This window comes from Equus asinus, chromosome 22 (assembly GCF_041296235.1).
Source record: "Equus asinus isolate D_3611 breed Donkey chromosome 22, EquAss-T2T_v2, whole genome shotgun sequence".
NCBI classification, from domain to species: Eukaryota; Metazoa; Chordata; class Mammalia; order Perissodactyla; family Equidae; genus Equus; species Equus asinus.
Window position 1 is genome coordinate 35,706,116 of NC_091811.1, and position 18,316 is coordinate 35,724,431.

The following is an 18,316-nucleotide window of genomic DNA, read 5'->3' on the forward strand; positions in this document are numbered from 1 at the left end:
AGTCATTATGCCATGGCCTTCCACTTGAGTGATTCTGACTACCAACAGATGCATGCCAGCCGCGTTGTTATGGCATCGGTGAGATGTTTGCGTGGATTCATCCTTGTTGGCTGTGACTTAAGTATTTTTGAAATGAGTGAGATTATAGGTTATATCTGTAATCTTTACGTAGAGAGAAACTAACTGGGTTATCTGGGAGTTTGCCCATAACCATCTTGTTACTTATTTTTCCTCTGTTTAAGGAACAGCCTAACTTCTTAGGAAACCTCTTTCATTCAACTGATCATTTTGATTTTTCTTCTGGAAATAATCCACCCAAATCATTGGAGTTTTTATTCTTGATTTTCATATATTTAGCAGGAAAATTGTTTTCCATCTTTCAGATGTTCAGCAAGCTAACAAAGTGTGTACTAATTTTGTGAATCATTTTTAAGCCATATGACTTGCCAAGTTAAGCACAACTTAAAATATTTGTAGGAAAAAAATATATTGAGAGGGGCCAGCCCCGTGGCCGAGTGGTTAAGTTCACACGCTTTGCTTCCATGGCCCAGGGTTTCAACAGTTTGAATCCTGGGTGCAGACATGGCACTGCTCATCAGGCCATGCTAAGGCGGCATCCCATATAGCACAACCAGAGGCACTCACTACTGGAATATTCAACTATGTGCTGGAGGGCTTTGGGGAGAAGAAGAAGAAAAAAAAAGAAAGAATTTCTTAAAATATGTATGTATATATTGAGAATCTTGCTTTGCAAATATACTCTTTGATTTGGCCAAGAGCATCGGAGTTGGCCTTTTAAAAGTCATGATTGAGGGGCTGGCCCCGTGGCCGAGTGGTTACGTTCGCGCGCTCCGCTGCAGGCGGCCCAGTGTTTCGTCGGTTCGAATCCTGGGCGCGGACATGGCACTGCTCGTCAGACCACGCTGAGGCAGCGTCCCACATGCCACAACTAGAGGAACCCACAACGAAGAATACACAACTATGTACCGGGGGGCTTTGGGGAGAAAAAGGAAAAAATAAAATCTTTAAAAAAAAAAAAAAAGTCATGATTGAGAACAACTAGATTGTGAGGCAGCCGTAGTATGGGCAAAGATACTAGTTTTTGTAGTGAAGGACCACTGACATCAAATACTAACCTATAGAATTCCTATAGAGACGTGGTGGTGTTGACGCTGGGGCAGACTTGGGAGGTCATTGAACCATATTCTCTTTCAGAAGAGCAGTTGCAGAAGAACAGAAGAGGACCACATAGTTAGTGGTCGGATGTGGAACTAGGACTTGTGACACTCCTCTATTCATAATCCTCAGTGTCTGCCTGTTACTGGTAGAATCAGGCCTGAACTCCTTGGCCTGGCTCTTCTGTCTCTGAGGGAGTGTGGGAGATGGAGGCGTCTCCCCAAGTCTGATAACTAAGGCACAGAAGAGAAAATAGACAAAAGTAAGTGTTTATTTGCTTATCGGTGCTGAGTGAATGCAATTTGATGGCATTATTTTAATGACAAGTTCCAGGAAATGAAGATGGAACTCTTCTAACATTCTATCTAAAAAAACATATAATGGGCTCTAGTTGAATATGCAGAGGCTTCTGAGCTTCTGATAGAGAGAGCCAATCTGGAACACTTTGTTCAATTCTAAGGTCAAATAAAGTTATTTTTAAGCTCCTAAGTGACTGGGACTAGGCCTAAGTGTAATACCCTTAATGTATCTGGAAGTCAGACTGGCCAGCCTCACCTGTTTGGTAAGAGCACCTGCAGTGGCGGTCACAAAACCTCCATGCTCCCTCATTCCTATCTTTATTAATTCTTACATTGTACTACATATAATTATATTATTAGTGATATTAATTATATTAATAATTAATGAGTAGTGCTTATCTCGTTTCCAGTCCAGAATGTTTTAGGTTTTAGACAGAAACCTGTGTGTGTGCATGTGTTTGGTGGGGAAAGGGTTCAGAAGCAACAGAATGAGGACCTTGAAAAACAGGCACATAGATTAACATCCAAGAAAGAGGCAGGACAACAACAAGCCAGCATTCTTCGTTTTCAAAGTATAGTCAAAAAGGTGGTAATGATATTGCACATGATTATGGTTCCTTATAGTTTTTAGATCATTTTCACATCCTTTAAATCATTTGATTGTCACAGCAAACCTGTGAGAATGGACGACTAAAAACATCACTCACGTTCTCCATGCAAAGTTAAGTCATAGAAAGACTGTGCATTGTGTAATATAACAGGTATGTAGACCATTCTTCCACAGTCAGTTTGGTCTTGCCCGACTCCTAGGTGCCTTTTGTGGCAGGTAATGATAGTGGTATCTATAAGAAGCTTGAAGCAGGTGGGGGTTACCTGCTCTCCCACATCCTCACTGCCAGGTTATAATGAAAGCAAGTTTCCACTAAACTACTACACATACAGATAGCTTTTAAATAAACATTCACTGGCAAGTAGCACAAAACACTTGATACAGTTTGGTTTATAAGCTTGACAAAGGCTCCGATTTTTGTGTTTCTGGGTGTTCTGATACACCTTTCGAGGAACATTTACTCAACACAGACAGCAGTGTGGTGGAGGAAAGACTCTTGGTCAGTTGCCATCAGGGGTTTAGGCTTGAGGTTCTTTATACTCTCTTCTTTCAAGGATGGAAGTGTCTCTAAAATGTTTTAGCAAGGCCACATACTTGAATCCTTTAATTTCACCAGTGTGATCCTATTGCTAACATTCATCGTGCCAATTAACAAGCTGTTGATTGCACCAAAGAAAACCCATCCAGTAGGTAATGAGCAAAGTGTCTCCAAAGCATTTGTCTGTTGTAACTACCTCTCAAGTATGGGCTTCCTGATGGTAACTCACCAGATCCCCCCGGACAGTGCGCTCCTGCTACCATCGGAGTGACTGCCTAACCTAAATAATGTCACAGAAGATCACAGGCTGTTTATGCTGAAGTGGCTCAAAAAGTAAATCACAGATACTGAAACACTTCTAGGGAGGTTACATCATTGTTTATGTATAACGTTTAATAAAATAGAGAAGTGTGCTTGTTAGGAGGCACAGTAATTTGATTATAGAATAGTCTTACAATGTGGAGAGTGGGGTTGTGGTGATGTTATTTTTACCTAAATTAATGCAGCATGCATAGGGCATGTGTGTATTGTATCTTCTTAGTGCCTATTTGCATATATCAACTTCATGCAGCCCAAAGACTGAGTAAATCTCAGTTGTAGTTTTCTAGGAAGAATTGAGGGCTGGAGATTAAAAGGTTTCTATTACTGAGTTAAAGCTAAGGTTTTGACACTCACCCAAACATACGTTTAAACAAGCTACAGCCTGGTGAATGCTATGTGCAGGTACTTACAGACTCAGCCATGCAGTAGATACAGTTTAATAGTTAAACTTAATATAGATGACTTTTTAGATAAGTTGGAATATATTACCTGTGGAATAAATGTGAGGCACTGGCATGCATATATATATATATGTTTGTAAATTTTAATTTAAATTTAACCTGTATGTAGTTATTGTCTATAGCTAACTCCAAAGATAAGTATATTGAATTTTCCACTCTGCTTTCGCACGTATGGTGGTAGTTGACACACGTGGTAGTAGTTGAAGCCCAGGTAATAGATAAGCTTATCCTGGCAGCAGAGAGAATAAGCAGAGTCACAGCGGGAGCACTAGCAGCTGGCCCAGGCAGGAGGAGAAGCCAGAGAGGAACAATGAGAGCAGTGCCCTCCGTGAAGCGAAGGGGCGAAGGGGCGAGGCCTCAAGAACAAAGAGATGGCCAGCAGGGATGGAGCTGGAGGGTGGAAGTCAAGTAGGATGCGGACTTGACTTTTGGCAATGAGGGATCATTGATGCTCTACTCAAGAAGAGTGAGGTAAGCATTGAGTTGAGGAATGTGAGGAAATGTAGGCCGATTTTTAAATAATGGTAATTTTATTTATAATATATCTGAATGCTTATAACATGCCAGATCCTAAGCACTTTGCTTGTATTGACTCATTTAAATCTCATAGCAACCTCGTAGTCTGTACTTTTTTATCCTCCATTTCACCTATGCAAAAACTCAGGCACAGAATAATTTGCCCAAACTAGCACAGGTAGGAAGAGTGGGGCAGAGCTAGGTTTCTAACCCAGCGTTGACTCCACCACTGTTGATTGTAACTACCATTCCATGCTGAAGCTTCACTGTAGAGGAGAGAGGTTGGGTACTTTTGTGTTCTTTGTACTGTGTTGTGTGTTGAGTGATGGGGACACCGAGACAGTCCCTACCCCTGAGGAAAGGCTGGTAGGGGAGATGGGTCGACCACACATGCAGGGTTTCTGTTGCTGTGGTGGAAGTGTGGAAGCAGGTAGTGTCAGGATGCGGGAAGGCAGTGGCCAGTTTTTAATCACTGGAAGTGGGAGGGAGGAATCAGAAAAGGTCTGTTAGAGAAGGTAGCCCTTAAACTGAGGTTCACAGTGGCAAACTTCAAAGTGGTGGTTTGAAAACTTTAGGTATGAGAAGCTGGGTTTCATCCTTAGGTCTACTTCTTTCTGCTTTAATCAAATTTTCTAAGTACCGTTCCCCCATGGTTAAAAACAAATTTAAAGGCCGGTCCGGTGGTGCAACGGTAAAGTTCGCACATTCAGCTTCGGCGGCCCGGGGTTTACCAGTTCCCATCTCAGGTGCAGACCTATGCACCGCTTATCAAGCCATGCTGTGGCAGGCGTCCCACATAAAAAGAAGATGGGCAGGGATGTTAGCTCAGGGCCAGTCTTCCTCAGCAAAAAGAGGGGGATTGGCAGCAGATGTTCCTCAAAAAAAAAAAATACCCAAAAAACAATGTAAGCATATGTATAATGTCTTTAAAAGTCCTCAGTGGGTTTGTCCTAACAAGGTATTTAACATGCAAATGTGAATGTGTTGTTGTTGTTTGTTTTGGCTGGGTGGGTCATTATGCTGTAATATTCATAGTATAGTTATATGTAGCTTTCAATTAAGAGAAGGAAGACCAAAGACTTTCCTCACATATTCTATTTTAAGAAAACACATGCACATATACACAACAAAATGGGCAGTATTTTTGGTTTCAAAAAAGTATTTAATTAAAAAAATACCATCCATGTTATGCTTTCTGTATTGGTTGGAAAAGACCCTTCTTCCATAATCATTTTTGTGCCTTCATTAAAAGCACCTTATAAGAAATGAAATTGTTGCCTAAGTGACGAGAACAGGGAAATCAGCAGAGGAGTTCTGGAAATCTTGCAGGCCCCTCTGAGTGACTCTCGCTCTATGCCACAGGTGCCCTCCCTCCTTTAAGTGGTTATATGATGGAGCTGAATTTATTATTTCTTGTTTATGTAATAGTTTTGTTACCTGTTCTTTAAAAGCAAGCAAATTATAACTTTTTTTAATTCAAAATAAATTTCATAAAACAAAGTTGTTTTATTACACTGGCTCACTATTGGTTTTATTTTGGGATTTGTTGACCTAAATAATAGTAAGAACCATGAGCTAAGTGGATATCATATGTGCAGGGCTGTGCTAGGTCCTTTACCCACATTTTCCTTTAATCTTCACAACTCTGCAAGGTAAATTTACTCATTTTAGGAATGAGAAAATAGGTTTGGAGAGATTTTAAAACTACAGAAAGTTAACTTGGCACCCAATGGGAAAAGCTGGTCTGAGAGAATGAGGCCAGCATATGGAGAAAAAGCAGAGGTGAGCGAGAGAGTGCAAATGAACAAAAGAATGAGAGATTAAACAGGTTAGTCAGCCAACACACTGACCTGGTGTGGTGTTGGAGGCTCTTGTTCTGGAACCCCTGATGCTCTGGGTATACAATGCCCTTGTTTTGGCTGTGTTAGCTTTCTGTCTATATGGGGTGTGTGTGTTTCTTTACAAATGCTTTATGTCAGGGTTTGCAAACTCAGTACAGCAGTCAGGCAGATGGCATTAAGGGGTGAAGTGGGTTGGGTGTAAAGGATGAGTGGTCAGGACTGTGGCAAATTAGAGAGTACCTAAAGGGGGTGGTTCCCACTCGGCTCCAGCTGATTACTGCCCTTAGGAAATGTGAGTGGACCAGTGTTTGGGAATCTTCAGGTTTTTTCAGAGAAGCCATGTATTTGGATATTTTCGATGATTTCCATCCTTTTTAAATGTCAAAAACACTGGGTTGGCCAAACAAAACACTTAGTGGAAGTTGGATTTGTGCTTTAAATTTTATCAGTGTCTTCCTGTTAGCTGGTGGGAGTGGGGTGGGGTTACTACTAAGTTCTTAGGCTGGTGAGAGAGGACTACTTGGTTACCTGAGTAGCCACAGCCAGCTGCTGAGCAGGCTGAACTACAGCAAGGGCAGTAGTTATAAATGCCCTAATTTTAATTTTTGCATCAGAGGACATGTAGATGCCAAGACAGTCTCATTGCAGGAATAATTTAAATTCAGGATAATTTTTTAAAACATCCATGGAATGAGATATTTCATTCTGTGAGCGATTTTCTCAGATAACAAATTCCTTTGAAACACTGATTTTAAGAGTGAAGGATCTCAAACTACCTGCTTTAACAAAGAGTATCTTAAACGTAATATTTGGGAGGGAAGTGTTGAAGGATATTATTAGCAATATTATCCTAAAAATTTAGATTTTTGTCTAGTAGAAAATAGGCAATGGGTGGGTACTTTTTATGGGCAGTATAAGAAGATACTGAGGTGGTTGCTTTAATAAAAGAGGAAAGAGGTATATGGTTAGGGTGGCATATATCCTTGTTTACTGGATCAGTCCTGGTTCACTCCTGTTGTTCTGGCATAATAATCGGACCTTTCATCCTGGATGATAAATTATATGGTCACCCTATATAATGTTAATATGTTTTTTAGGTGCTGGTCCCTTTCTCATAGAGATGGAGACCTTGCTGGATGACCTTGCTCCTCCTTGTAAAATTAATCACTGAAGCAAAGGCTAGATCAGTCTTCACCTCAGAGTGACCCTCAGCCTTCCCTGAAGGATTTTTGCTGTTGCTGTCAGAGTTTTAGTTGTCATCACCATTTAAAACATGATTGATTATATCTATATCATAGTTTTCAAAGCCATCCTCCTTGTTAACTTTAACCTGCTTACTCTTCCGTATTAGGTTTAATTTGTGGTATGTGAAGGAGGCATAGCAATCCCCATTTCGATAATCTATACTAAAAATTCTTTATGATCATCCTTAAATGACTCTTAGGTAAAGGTAATGCAACATTGATTTTCAAAAAGCCCTTTTCCAGGTAAACATCTTTTATTGTATGAAATTGAGTGTACTGGCTGCTACTTTCCAGGTGTATCTATTTATTTTCAGAAATTGTTCCACATTTTCTTTAACTTGGAATAAATGTATAGAAGGCATGTTAATCAAATTTGTGAATGAAAAAGTTTAAAGATGTAGATAAAATCTAAAAATGACTGAGAATTCAGATTGATTTTAATGGCTTAAAACAACGGCTGAAATATAAAAAGCCTAAATTTAATGGTTTGGAGTATGATTTAGATTCAGAATAATAGCAGTTATGCAAGTACAGGAATGAGGAAACTTATCTCAACATAGCTCATGTGAAAAAGACCTAATGGTTTCAGGTGAACATAATAAGCTCAATATAACTAACAGGAAATAATAGCTGCTTAAAAAATTAACACAAACTTTCATTTCTGGTGGTATGTGAGACCACATACTCTAAACTACTCTTCCACCACAAACTAAAAAATAAAAATGCTAGATAAATTATATAAAATGTGCCTTTAAATGACAAGAAAGAAACATTGGCCTGAAAGCGAAAGTGAGAACTCAGAGACATGAGTGGAACACCTAGTCTGAGCATAGTTGCTGGATCCAGCAAATGTGAGCTTTGATTTTCTTGGTCTCCTGTTGCTCTGGAGACAAGAGACAAAGCCCAGAGCCTGCGTTAGGGGAAAAATGTTTGATAGATGATGTCTCCACATAAATCTGGGATTCCCTAAAGGCTACTTTAATGGTGTAGTGTTGAACTAGAAATACAGCTTTTCCCTTGACCCCCTCGCAGTCCCCAGCAACTCTAAGGAAAACTGCCTATCTAATATTTCATGACCAATAGCCAGCATTCATGCAGGTTTGCAGTCCTAATTTAAACCTACCTGGGTGGTTCAAAAGAAGACAAGTATATATAGTTGTGAGGTGGTTCTGGCATCATAGCACATGGCAGAAGCAGGTGCACCTTCTTTCTCGAGGAATCTTTCTTCAACCCTGGCCTCAAAGAGTTCAAAAAATATTCCAAGAAATTTTAACTCCCAGTCAAAATTCTAAAACAGACAAGTAAACAAAGCATCATGAATTGAACCTGTCAAAATAGTAGATAACAGAATTAGACATATAATGATCTCAGATATAGTTATCAGAGAATGTAAAATAACTTTATTTTAAAGAAATGAGAAGGTTAAAATGTGGGCAAATAACAAGCGAATATAAAAATGACAAAGGAGGTCTGATAAAAGCTAAATAGAGCTTTGAGAAATTAAATATGTAATTGGAATGTAAAAGTTAGCAAACAGGGTTAATGGTAAATTAGACATAGCCAAAGAGAGAATTAATCAACTGGAAGACACTTCTAAGCTTTTTTTAAAAAAAATTTTATTTTTTTTCCTTTTTCTCCCCAAAGCCCCCCAGTACATAGTTGTATATTCTTTGTTGTGGGTCCTTCTAGTGGTGGCATGTGGGACGCTGCCTCAGCGTGGTTTGATGAGCAGTGCCATGTCCGCGCCCAGGATTCGAACCAATGAAACACTGGACCGCCTGCAGCGGAGCGTGCTAACTTAACCACTTGGCCACGGGGCCAGCCCCAGTTTTAAGCTTTTTGACTGTGACCCACAGTAAGAAATTCATTCACTGACATGTGTGTATATGTGTGATATATGTCTATAATTTAAGCCAAAGTTTCAGAAAACTGATTGTATCCTTCTAAGTGTAATATTCTCTGCTATTTTTCCTTTCTAATTTACTCTTTTTCATTAAAAAAAAGTTGGAGCCAACCTAGGAAGTTTTATGAACCAGGGTGGGTCATGACCATAGTTTTAAAGAAAACTGATTTTAATAAAGTTGCAAATATGAATACCCTGCAACTCAACATATGTCCACCAGTTTTCACAGCATTTCATTTGGCCCATCCCAAAAAACCTGGAAGAAAACAAAACATCGATTGTAGAAAACATACACTTTTTGTATAAACCACTCTATAGTTTATACATAAAGTAGATTACTGTAGGACTGTAGTGATACTGACAATTATGAACAGCCAGTGCAGCCTGGGCACCACCCTTCCAGCATGGATGCTGCCTGGAAACAGCCAGCCTCACCCACACCTGTGCATGTCAGCCCTTTCTCCAGCTTTGAAAACGAATGGATCACCAATCCACACATCAACATAATGTTGAATGGAGAAGGCAAGTCGCAAAAGATTATGTATAGTATGATTCCATTTATATGAAGTTCAGAAACTTGGGCAAACTAAATAATATATTTTTAGGGATACAAACATGATTAAAGTATTTTTTAAAAGGCAAGGGTACACTGAGAATTTAGGAGAGTTATTACTTATAAATAGAGGATAAAGGAGTGGGTTAGGAAGAGTCAAAAGGGGCTTCAGAGGTTTTGGTAATTTACCTTTTCTTCAAATTGGTTGTGAGTACGCGAATGTTTGTTCCCTTTTAATTCTTTATATCGTCAACATTTAATGAAAATAATTTAATAAAAAAGCCAAGGCAGGATCAACACAGATAGTAAATCTTTTATGCTGATCAGCCCATTTTTAGAAAGTCATTTTAGTTTTGGGTGCCAAATTTTATCGACTTTAACAAACTGGAATGTGTCTGGAGGAAAACATCCAGGGTGGTGATGTAAACCTGGCCTTGAGCCTTTCATTTTTCAGATGCAGATCATGTGGATTCTGAGTGTGGGGGAGTTTTGATTTCCCCGGGTTTATTGGCTAGTGGGAGTGGGAAGTGAACTCTGGTCTGTTAAACCCTCAGGGTAATGTACTTTTGCTGCACCATGCAGAGAGGAGTTGTAAAAAATTCCCGTAATTGTTCTATAGTTTACTAAAGATTTTGTTTTTCCTGTCAAATGCTGTAACTGTAGGACCCGTGGCATGTCGTAATATACCAAATAACAGCTCAGAAACAGGAGGTCTTTCATTGCTGGGTTCAGACAAGCCCTCTGCTGTCCGTAGCTCTTGAAGTTATTTCTAGGTTCAGGTTGTGTCAAACAAAGGGACGCACACCCAGGTAACTTTGTTTGGTACCTTTTGGAGGAAAGGCAGACTCAGTCTTGTGGTTGCTCTGTCTTTGCCTGTGCGGGGAGCCAGTTTGATGACACACTGGGCCTCAGATGGATGTGAACATGGCGGGCTGGGCAGATAGTGGCCTTTGTCTAGGTAATGAGTGCTTGAGGTAAAGGAGTAAATTAGCAATTATTAAGGATCTGCAATGTGCCAGCTGTTGTTAGGCATTTTTTAAAAGACTTTATTTTTTTAGAGCAGTTTCAGATTCACAGCAAAATTGCGAGGGAGTTACAGAGATCTCCCATAAACTCCCTGAGCCCACACATGCATAGCTGCCCCACTGTCAACATCCCCCACCGGAGTGGTAACATTTGTTACAAGTGATGAATCTGTATCACACGTCACCCCAAAGTCCATAGTTTACGTTAGGCTTCACTCTTGGTGTTGTACTTCTGTGTGTTTGCAAAAATATGTAATGACTTGTATCCTCCATTATAGCATCATCCAGAGTAGTTGCACTGCCCTAAAAATCCTCTGTGTTCTGCTTATCCATCCCTCCCTCTCTCCTAACCCTTGGCAACCATTAATCTTTTTACTCTTTCCATAGTTTTGTCTTTTCCTGACTGTCATATAATTGGAATCATACAGTATGTGTAGCCTTTCTAGATTGGCTCTTTCACTTAGTAATATACATTTATGTTTCCTCCCTGTCTTTTCATGGCTCCATAGCTCATTTCTTTTTAGGACTGAATAATATTCCATTGTCTCTATGTACCACAGTTTATCCATTGACCTACTAAAGAACATGAAATCTTGGTTGCTTTCAAGTTTGGGCAATTATGAATAAAGCTTTTATAAACATACATGTGCAGATTTTTGTGTGGACATAAGTTTTCACCTCCTTCGGGTAAATACCAAGGAGTGTGATTGCTGGATCCTATGGAAACAGTAAGTTTAGTTTTGTAAGAAACTGCCAAACTGTCTTCCAGAGTGACTGTATCATTTTGCATTCCCAGCAGTGAATGAGAGCTCCTGTTGCTCCACAGTCTCACCAGCATTTGGTGTCGTCAGTGTTCTGGATTTTGGCCATTCTAATAGGTGTGTAGTGGTATCTCATTGTTTTAATTTTCATTTCTCTGATGACGTATGATGTAAGCTTATTTTCATGTGTTTGTTAGGCATTTTCACATAAAAATATTTTGTTCCATTGGGAAGGAAGTGGTCTTATCCCCATCTCACAGATGTGGAATTTAGGGAGGGGTGGCTGAAATCAGTATTTGAGCGAGAGGCCTTCCTGTCAGGAGAGCAAGCTGCGGAGTCCTGGCTAGGGGCAGTGTTGCAAGGTGGTAAGGAGCACGGACTGCAGCAGACAGGACTGGGTTTATAAACAGATTCCTCCATTTGCTAGCTGGGTGACCTGGGTCATAAGTTATTTAACCATTATTTAACCACCCTGTTCCTCTTGCCTCATCAGAAAATGAGGAAAATCCCTATTTCATGGCATTTTATATAAGAAATAAATGAACAAATATGCATAAAGTACTTAGAACAGTGACTTGGCACTTAGCAAGTGCTATAAAATGAAGTATTCAGAGAAATTTTTTTCCTAGCTGTGACTTGTAGCAAGCAGTTCTTCTGGTCTCTGTGACCCTGTAGCAGAGCCTGCCCTCAGTCTTAAAGGGGTGAGATAGTCACATCCAGTCTGGGTTCCCCAGCATCCCAAGTTGGGTTCTCCCCCACCTGGAAGGTAGGAGTGGCCTTGATAACGTGTGTTCATCAGGTCATCCTCTTCCAGGATCCTGGATTTCCCAGGACCGTAGAGATGTTGCCAATGTCAGTTATTAAAAGACACACCAGGTGTACTTCTTCCCAGGACCTTGCTCTGCAGATGAGAAATTGAGGCTCAAGGAGGTTATGACTGTCCCAAATTCACTTCACAGCAGACCTGAGATTAGGGTGCTTACTTGTCTCTGCTACCTCTAGAATGTGTAGAGGACAAGGCCAGTTTTCTCTGTGGAGCCTTCATGTCGTACAGTGTGGATGACTTCACATTTCTCGGGTTGGCTCTGCCATCAAGACTCTTGGGTTCCATTTGCCCTTTGGAGCCTGTGATACACAGTCTGCTGCCAGCTTCCACGTCATGCCAGGGCAGCTTGCCTCTTCTGCGAGCACCTCTGCTGGTCACCCCTCTTAACCCAATTTCTCTCTAAACTGTGCAAGGATTAGCCATCCATTGGCTTCTTCCATGTGTTTCCCTTGTGTCTGACTTGTCCTTTCCCATGGTCATTGGCTTCTCACAACCCTGACACAGTTCCTTGTTACTTACTGCCCCCCCTCCCCCCACGGCCCTCTTCTTCCACTTCTGTTGCTTTAGTCATTTCCCTTCTTTATCCTCCCTGCATTTATTCTTACACACTGGCCCTTGTTTGTTTCTGTCATTGTACTGAGATAGCCTGTATCCTGGACTCTTGACTTTTAGAGCCATTGCTAGGCAGTGAACTGGTGTGAACTGGAACATGGTATGAACTGACTAAAATCCATGATATAGCATATGAACTATGCAGCCTTGCCTCTTAGCTTTCTTTTGATTAGCCTGGAGCCAAATTGAACATTATTAGCACAGTATTACTGTCAATATTATATGCTCTCAGCAAGGGGAAAGAATACACGAAAACTGAACCAAAAACTGTGGGAGACTATAATTCCAGAAATGATCTAAGGGCTTCCCTTTCTTAAGGCACTAAGGCAGGAAATGATAAGGTTTAAGAAATGGTAAAGTATAGTCTGCAGAGTGCTTGGCTTAAATAGTGTTTAAGTGGAAAGGTACTCTTTTCTTCAATTTAAGGTAGTTTTATTGCTTATGCTTTTCTTTGAACTGAGATGAGGACATTTACTCAAGATTAACATATATTATTAAACAGCTAAATTTAGGAAGTTAGATAATTGTTTAAAGCATACTTGAACATGCCAACATACTATAGCAGTTTCCAATTTCAATAGTAAAATATTCTTTGCTCTCTATATTTTTTGCCTTTTTTTATGTATGCTAACAATTTTCTATCAACTCTTGTTTTAAATGGAGAATGAAAATCATTGTTACTTGAAATTAATTAGTGTTATTTAAAAATTAATCCCTTCTTGTTGGAGAGGTTGTGGAGAAAAAGGAACCCTCATACACTCTTGGTGGGAATGCAAACTGGTACAGCCACTATGGAAAACAGTATGGAGATTTCTCAAAAAGTTAAAAATAGAAATACCCTATGACCCAGCCATCCCATTACTGGGTATCTATCCTAAGAACCTGAAATCAGAAATCCCAAGAGTCCCTTGCACCCCTATATTCATCGCAGCATTATTTACAATAGCCAAGACGTGGAACCAACCTACATGCCCAGAAACTGATGATTGGATAAAGAAGATGTGGTATATATACACAATGGAATACTACTCAGCCATAAAAAAAGACAAAATTGGCCGATTCGCAGCAACGTGGATGGACCTCGAGGGTATTATGTTAAGCGAAATAAGTCAGTCAGAGAAAGACGAACTCTATGTGACTCCACTCATAGGTGGAAGTTAACATATTGACAAGGAGATCTGATCGGTGGTTACCAGGGAAAAGGGGGAAGAGGTGTACCCACAACATGACTAACAATAATGTACAACTGAAATCTTACAAGGTTGTAATCTATCATAACATTAATAAAAAAAAAATTAATCCCTTCTTCACATTTCAACTTACTCTTCTTTATAGTAGGGTCTTTTTTTTTTTAAGATTGGCCCTGAGCTAACATCTGTTGCCAATCTTACTCTTTTTTTTTTTTCTCCCCAAAACCTCAGTACATAGTTGTATATCCTAGTTGTAGGTCATTCTAATTCTTCTATGTGGGACGTCACCTCAGCATGGCTTGATGAGCGGTGCTAGGTCTGCACCCAGGATCCAAACCAGTGAACCCTGGGCCATTGAAGTGGAGCGCACAAACTTAACCACTCGGCCACAGGGCTGGTCCCAGTAGGGTCTTTTTAAAATTAGTTTTCTGACACCACTAGAAAAAAAATGGGAGAAAGTTTAAAACATCCATGCAGACCACCTTCCAATCAGAACTTAAAAGCAGTCTTGGGATTTTTCCTGTTGTCTGGTAGCAGTCTGGGACAGATGGTTAATTGACAGAGATAAAGCTGGATAATCAAATCCAATAAGCTAGAAGAGGTTAACTAGAGTAATCTGTACTATTTAGAAAAATTTCCAGGGTGATTGGGCAGTGGGGGCTGAAATCAGCATTTGAGATTTCATTTGTGTTAATACAAAAAATACACCTTAAAGCCACAAGTTTGTTTTTTAATTAAAATTTTTTTTCTTTCATTTAAAAAATAGTTCTCCCACTCCCCCAACCAATCCTTCCTTGTAGGGGGAGAAGGAAAAGAGAAATTTGTATCAGCTAACTGCCTGCATGCACCTCAGGAAATGGCATGTCACATTCTTACTTTATCAAGACCCTGCTCCTGGCCTTCCCCTGATCCTCATTGACTGAGTGTGCCAGATTCTGTGCCAGGTGCTAGGCCTGTAAAGAAGGAATGAGGCAGGATTCCATGGTACAGTAGGGGAGTGGGTCTAACGAATGACAGAGAACTATGTGGAAGCCTCCGGAGAATCCTTTTAGTGTGTTTCGAGAAACTGGATCTGCTAAAGAACTATTCACAACCTCATCGGTTTTTTTGCCTTTGTAGTTTGCTTCATTTTAATTAAAAACCTGTTAACTTCCTTGAATTTTTCCTGGTCTTAGAAAGCAGCTCTTTTGGGGGTATACGTATCTCACCTAAATTTTTCTGCGAACTCACTGTGCCTCCAACAAAGTGACAGTACTTTCTGAGCAACAGTAAAGACAGCTTTACGATGTGTCCTGTGCAGAAGGAGCCTGTTTCCTTCTCTATTCTTCAGGTCTTTTTCCCTCCTTACATTTCCATCAGTTTGATGTTTTCTCTTAAAACTTTGGCCCAGCCATGTGTTCTGTCCTAATCACTGGGACACACCAAGGATTGTGCTGTTCCGATCTCAGTGCTCGCTTAATCCAACCGTTTAATGTGTCCCCAAAGCACTTTTGTCTGATGTATGTTCTGTAGGCAAACAGCTTCCATTAACGTGATTGTGTTTGTCCTCTAATCTACATGCTTATAACAGTGGGGGCCGACTCAAATTGGAGTAATAGATCTTCACTTAAGACATAGAGATAATTTCATGAATACTTAGCAAAACTCTGCAGTTGATCTGAAAACAGCACTCTGGTGTGTGGGATATTGAAGTGTTAGCCAGGGGAGGAGACCCTATCCAAGTAATCATTGGATAGCTTGTCTAATAATGTTTATGAAATGCATTTTCAAACTGTTCTAAACAAAAATGATTGCTGGACTATTTAAAAAATAATTGGCCATATCCTTTTTCTTTGTTGCTCTTCTGATTTCCTGAGTGACATTTAATAACAAATCATAAGACTAACAAGGATGCATTTCTATTCCTTTGGTTTATGGATCAGCTTATTAGGCTGGAAGGGGAAGATGCAATAAAGCGTGTGGACCTAGTTTGGAGGAAGGAAATATACCCAACAATTAATCAACAGTCATTAAAAGACATCTACAGGCAAATGAAGGGCCTCCGGTCTTTATTTGTTTAAAAGAAAAAAGGCAACACCTCTGGAGAACTGGAGTTTATTTTGCCCTTGAGTTGTTCTAATCATTCTATTTTGCTTGTGTTTAGTGTATAAGAATTGCAAGAACCTGTTACTGTGTTCATTTACATTAATGACTTCTAGTTGCATTCTTATAAACTAATTTAAATAAAGGCTATGTGGTGACAATAGATATATTAGTTATCTATTGTTGTATAACAAGTTGCCCCAAACCTAGAGACTTAAAACAATAAACGATTTTTATCTCACCTAGTTTCTTTGGATCAGGAATCCAGGAATGTCCTAGGTGGGTAGCTGTGGCTCAGGACCTTTCATAAGGCTGCAGTCTAGCTGTTGTCCCATGTTGTAAGCAGTCTATATGAAGGCTAGACTGGGGCTGGCAGATCCACTTCCAAGGTGGTTCACTCACATGCCTGGCAAATTTTAACTGGTTGTTGACAGGGGTTGTTGGCAGGAGGCCTCAGTTCCTTACCACATGGACCTCTCCATAGAGCTGCTTGAACATCTATATAACGTGAGCAAATGATCACAGAGAGCAAGATGGAAGCTGCATTGCTTTTGATGCCCTAGCCTGGAAGTCACATGCCATTTCCACGATATCCTACTGGCTATACAAGTTAACAGTACTCATTGTGGGAGAGGAATACACAAGGGCATGAAGACCAGGAAGCAAGGATATTTTTGGGCTGTCTTGGAGACTGGCTAACAAAATAGAAGAATGTCTAATCTTTAGCACATATTTACAAGTGTCCAGTGAATGTTCAAATAACCTTAATTTTAATTTTACCAAAAATAATAGAATCATTGGAGTATAGAATTTTCCAATTTTTGTCCCTTCCTTTTACCCCAAATTGCATATATTGGTACATTGATTATCAGTCTATTTCAATTACTTATATAATAGATGTCTATTTTTCAGACGTGATCATGGGAGAAGCATATCTAGGTAAAAGAAATCATTTAGCTAGGCGGGGCTTTTACTGATGATAAGCTCAACACCTCTGAACAACCCGTTGCCGTTCTATAAAACCCTCTGAATTCATCAAGTCCTCAACAGACATTTATTGAGCACCTCTTAGGTGCGAAGCAGTGTGAATGCAGATGTCAGTGCAAGACATCTCTGCCCTCATGCAGAGGCTAATATTTCATCATAATTTATGCTAAATATTACTCGAGAGGTACATAGTGGAGATGGCAAGGTCAGCTGTTGAAGATCACTGGCTCTGAAGTCAGTTTGCATGGGTTCAATTCCTGGCTCCCCTATTTGTTAACTATATGACATTGGACTAGTTATTTAACCTTTCTATTCTTTAGTCTTCTTTTCTGATTATTCCCTTACTGTAGCTTACCTGCCTCATGGGCTATGCGGATTTAAGAAACAGTGCCGCGAGTACTGTTAGCCAGCCTCTTGGGAATATCTGAAATGATCACTTTGCAGGAGGGAAGGTTTCCAGGGGATGTAAGATGTTTGAGTTGTGTCTTGGAGGGTGAGTTGGAGTTTGGTCAGCACAAAAAGTTGGGGGGGCCCAGATATGGGATGCCAGCATGAAGTAGAGCCAGAGGCTAAAAAGCTGAGCAGTGGGGTGAGGCTGGGACATGGCGTGTGGTGGCTTCAGGAGAGTGACTGGAAATGAGCTGAGACATGCAAGGATATGAAAAGTCTCAGATAGAGCACCAGTACCTGGTAAATTTTCTGAGCTCATTGCATTTTAAATCTCATATTTCTTATTGCCTCTGTGAATACTCTCACAATTGCCAGATCTTATGTCTGTATTTGTGATTAGGAAAATATTGTTACTGCAGTTACGGGCCAAACAAAAGAAGTTGGAACTTTTTTTTTGGAGGCTTTTCAAAACAGTGGAATGATAGGGTTTGCCCTTTTTTTGTTTTTTTTTAAAGTGGTCTGGCTGAAGGGTGGGCGAAGGATTGAGTAGTTAGGATGGCTATAGTAATGGATGGGGAGACACTTGAGGCCTCAGAGGGGACTGCAGAGATGAAGACAGGTGTGCAAGAGCCTGAGTCCTTGGCTTCTTTTTGGGTTTGGCATTTCCCACAGGCTTCCCAAGCACATTCCCAGGGCACCAGGAGGACTGGGACACTTCTCATCCCATGCCAAAGAGCCTAGACTCATCCAGAACTTTACCATTATAGAAGTCTAAAAAGGAAAGATTTTAATGTTAGCATATATGTAACTTAGTATCATTTTGAATTATATGTGAGGGAATAAGCACCATAATCCTCTTGGCCTTTAAATGTCTGGCTTTAATAGTGATAACCTCATTTTATGGACAGAAGAAGAAAATGATTACTTCAATTTTAGAAACTCTTTCTCACTGCCCACTTCCCACTGCCGGAAGATTATCTT

The 18,316-nt window shown here is 40.2% G+C and overlaps 1 protein-coding gene across 7 annotated transcripts in view; it reads left to right on the forward strand.

The window, feature by feature from the left end:
• The window catches only part of RASSF8 (Ras association domain family member 8), a 118,721-nt gene that overhangs the window by 17,930 nt on the left and 82,475 nt on the right, over positions 1-18,316 (forward strand). The window lies entirely within an intron of this gene.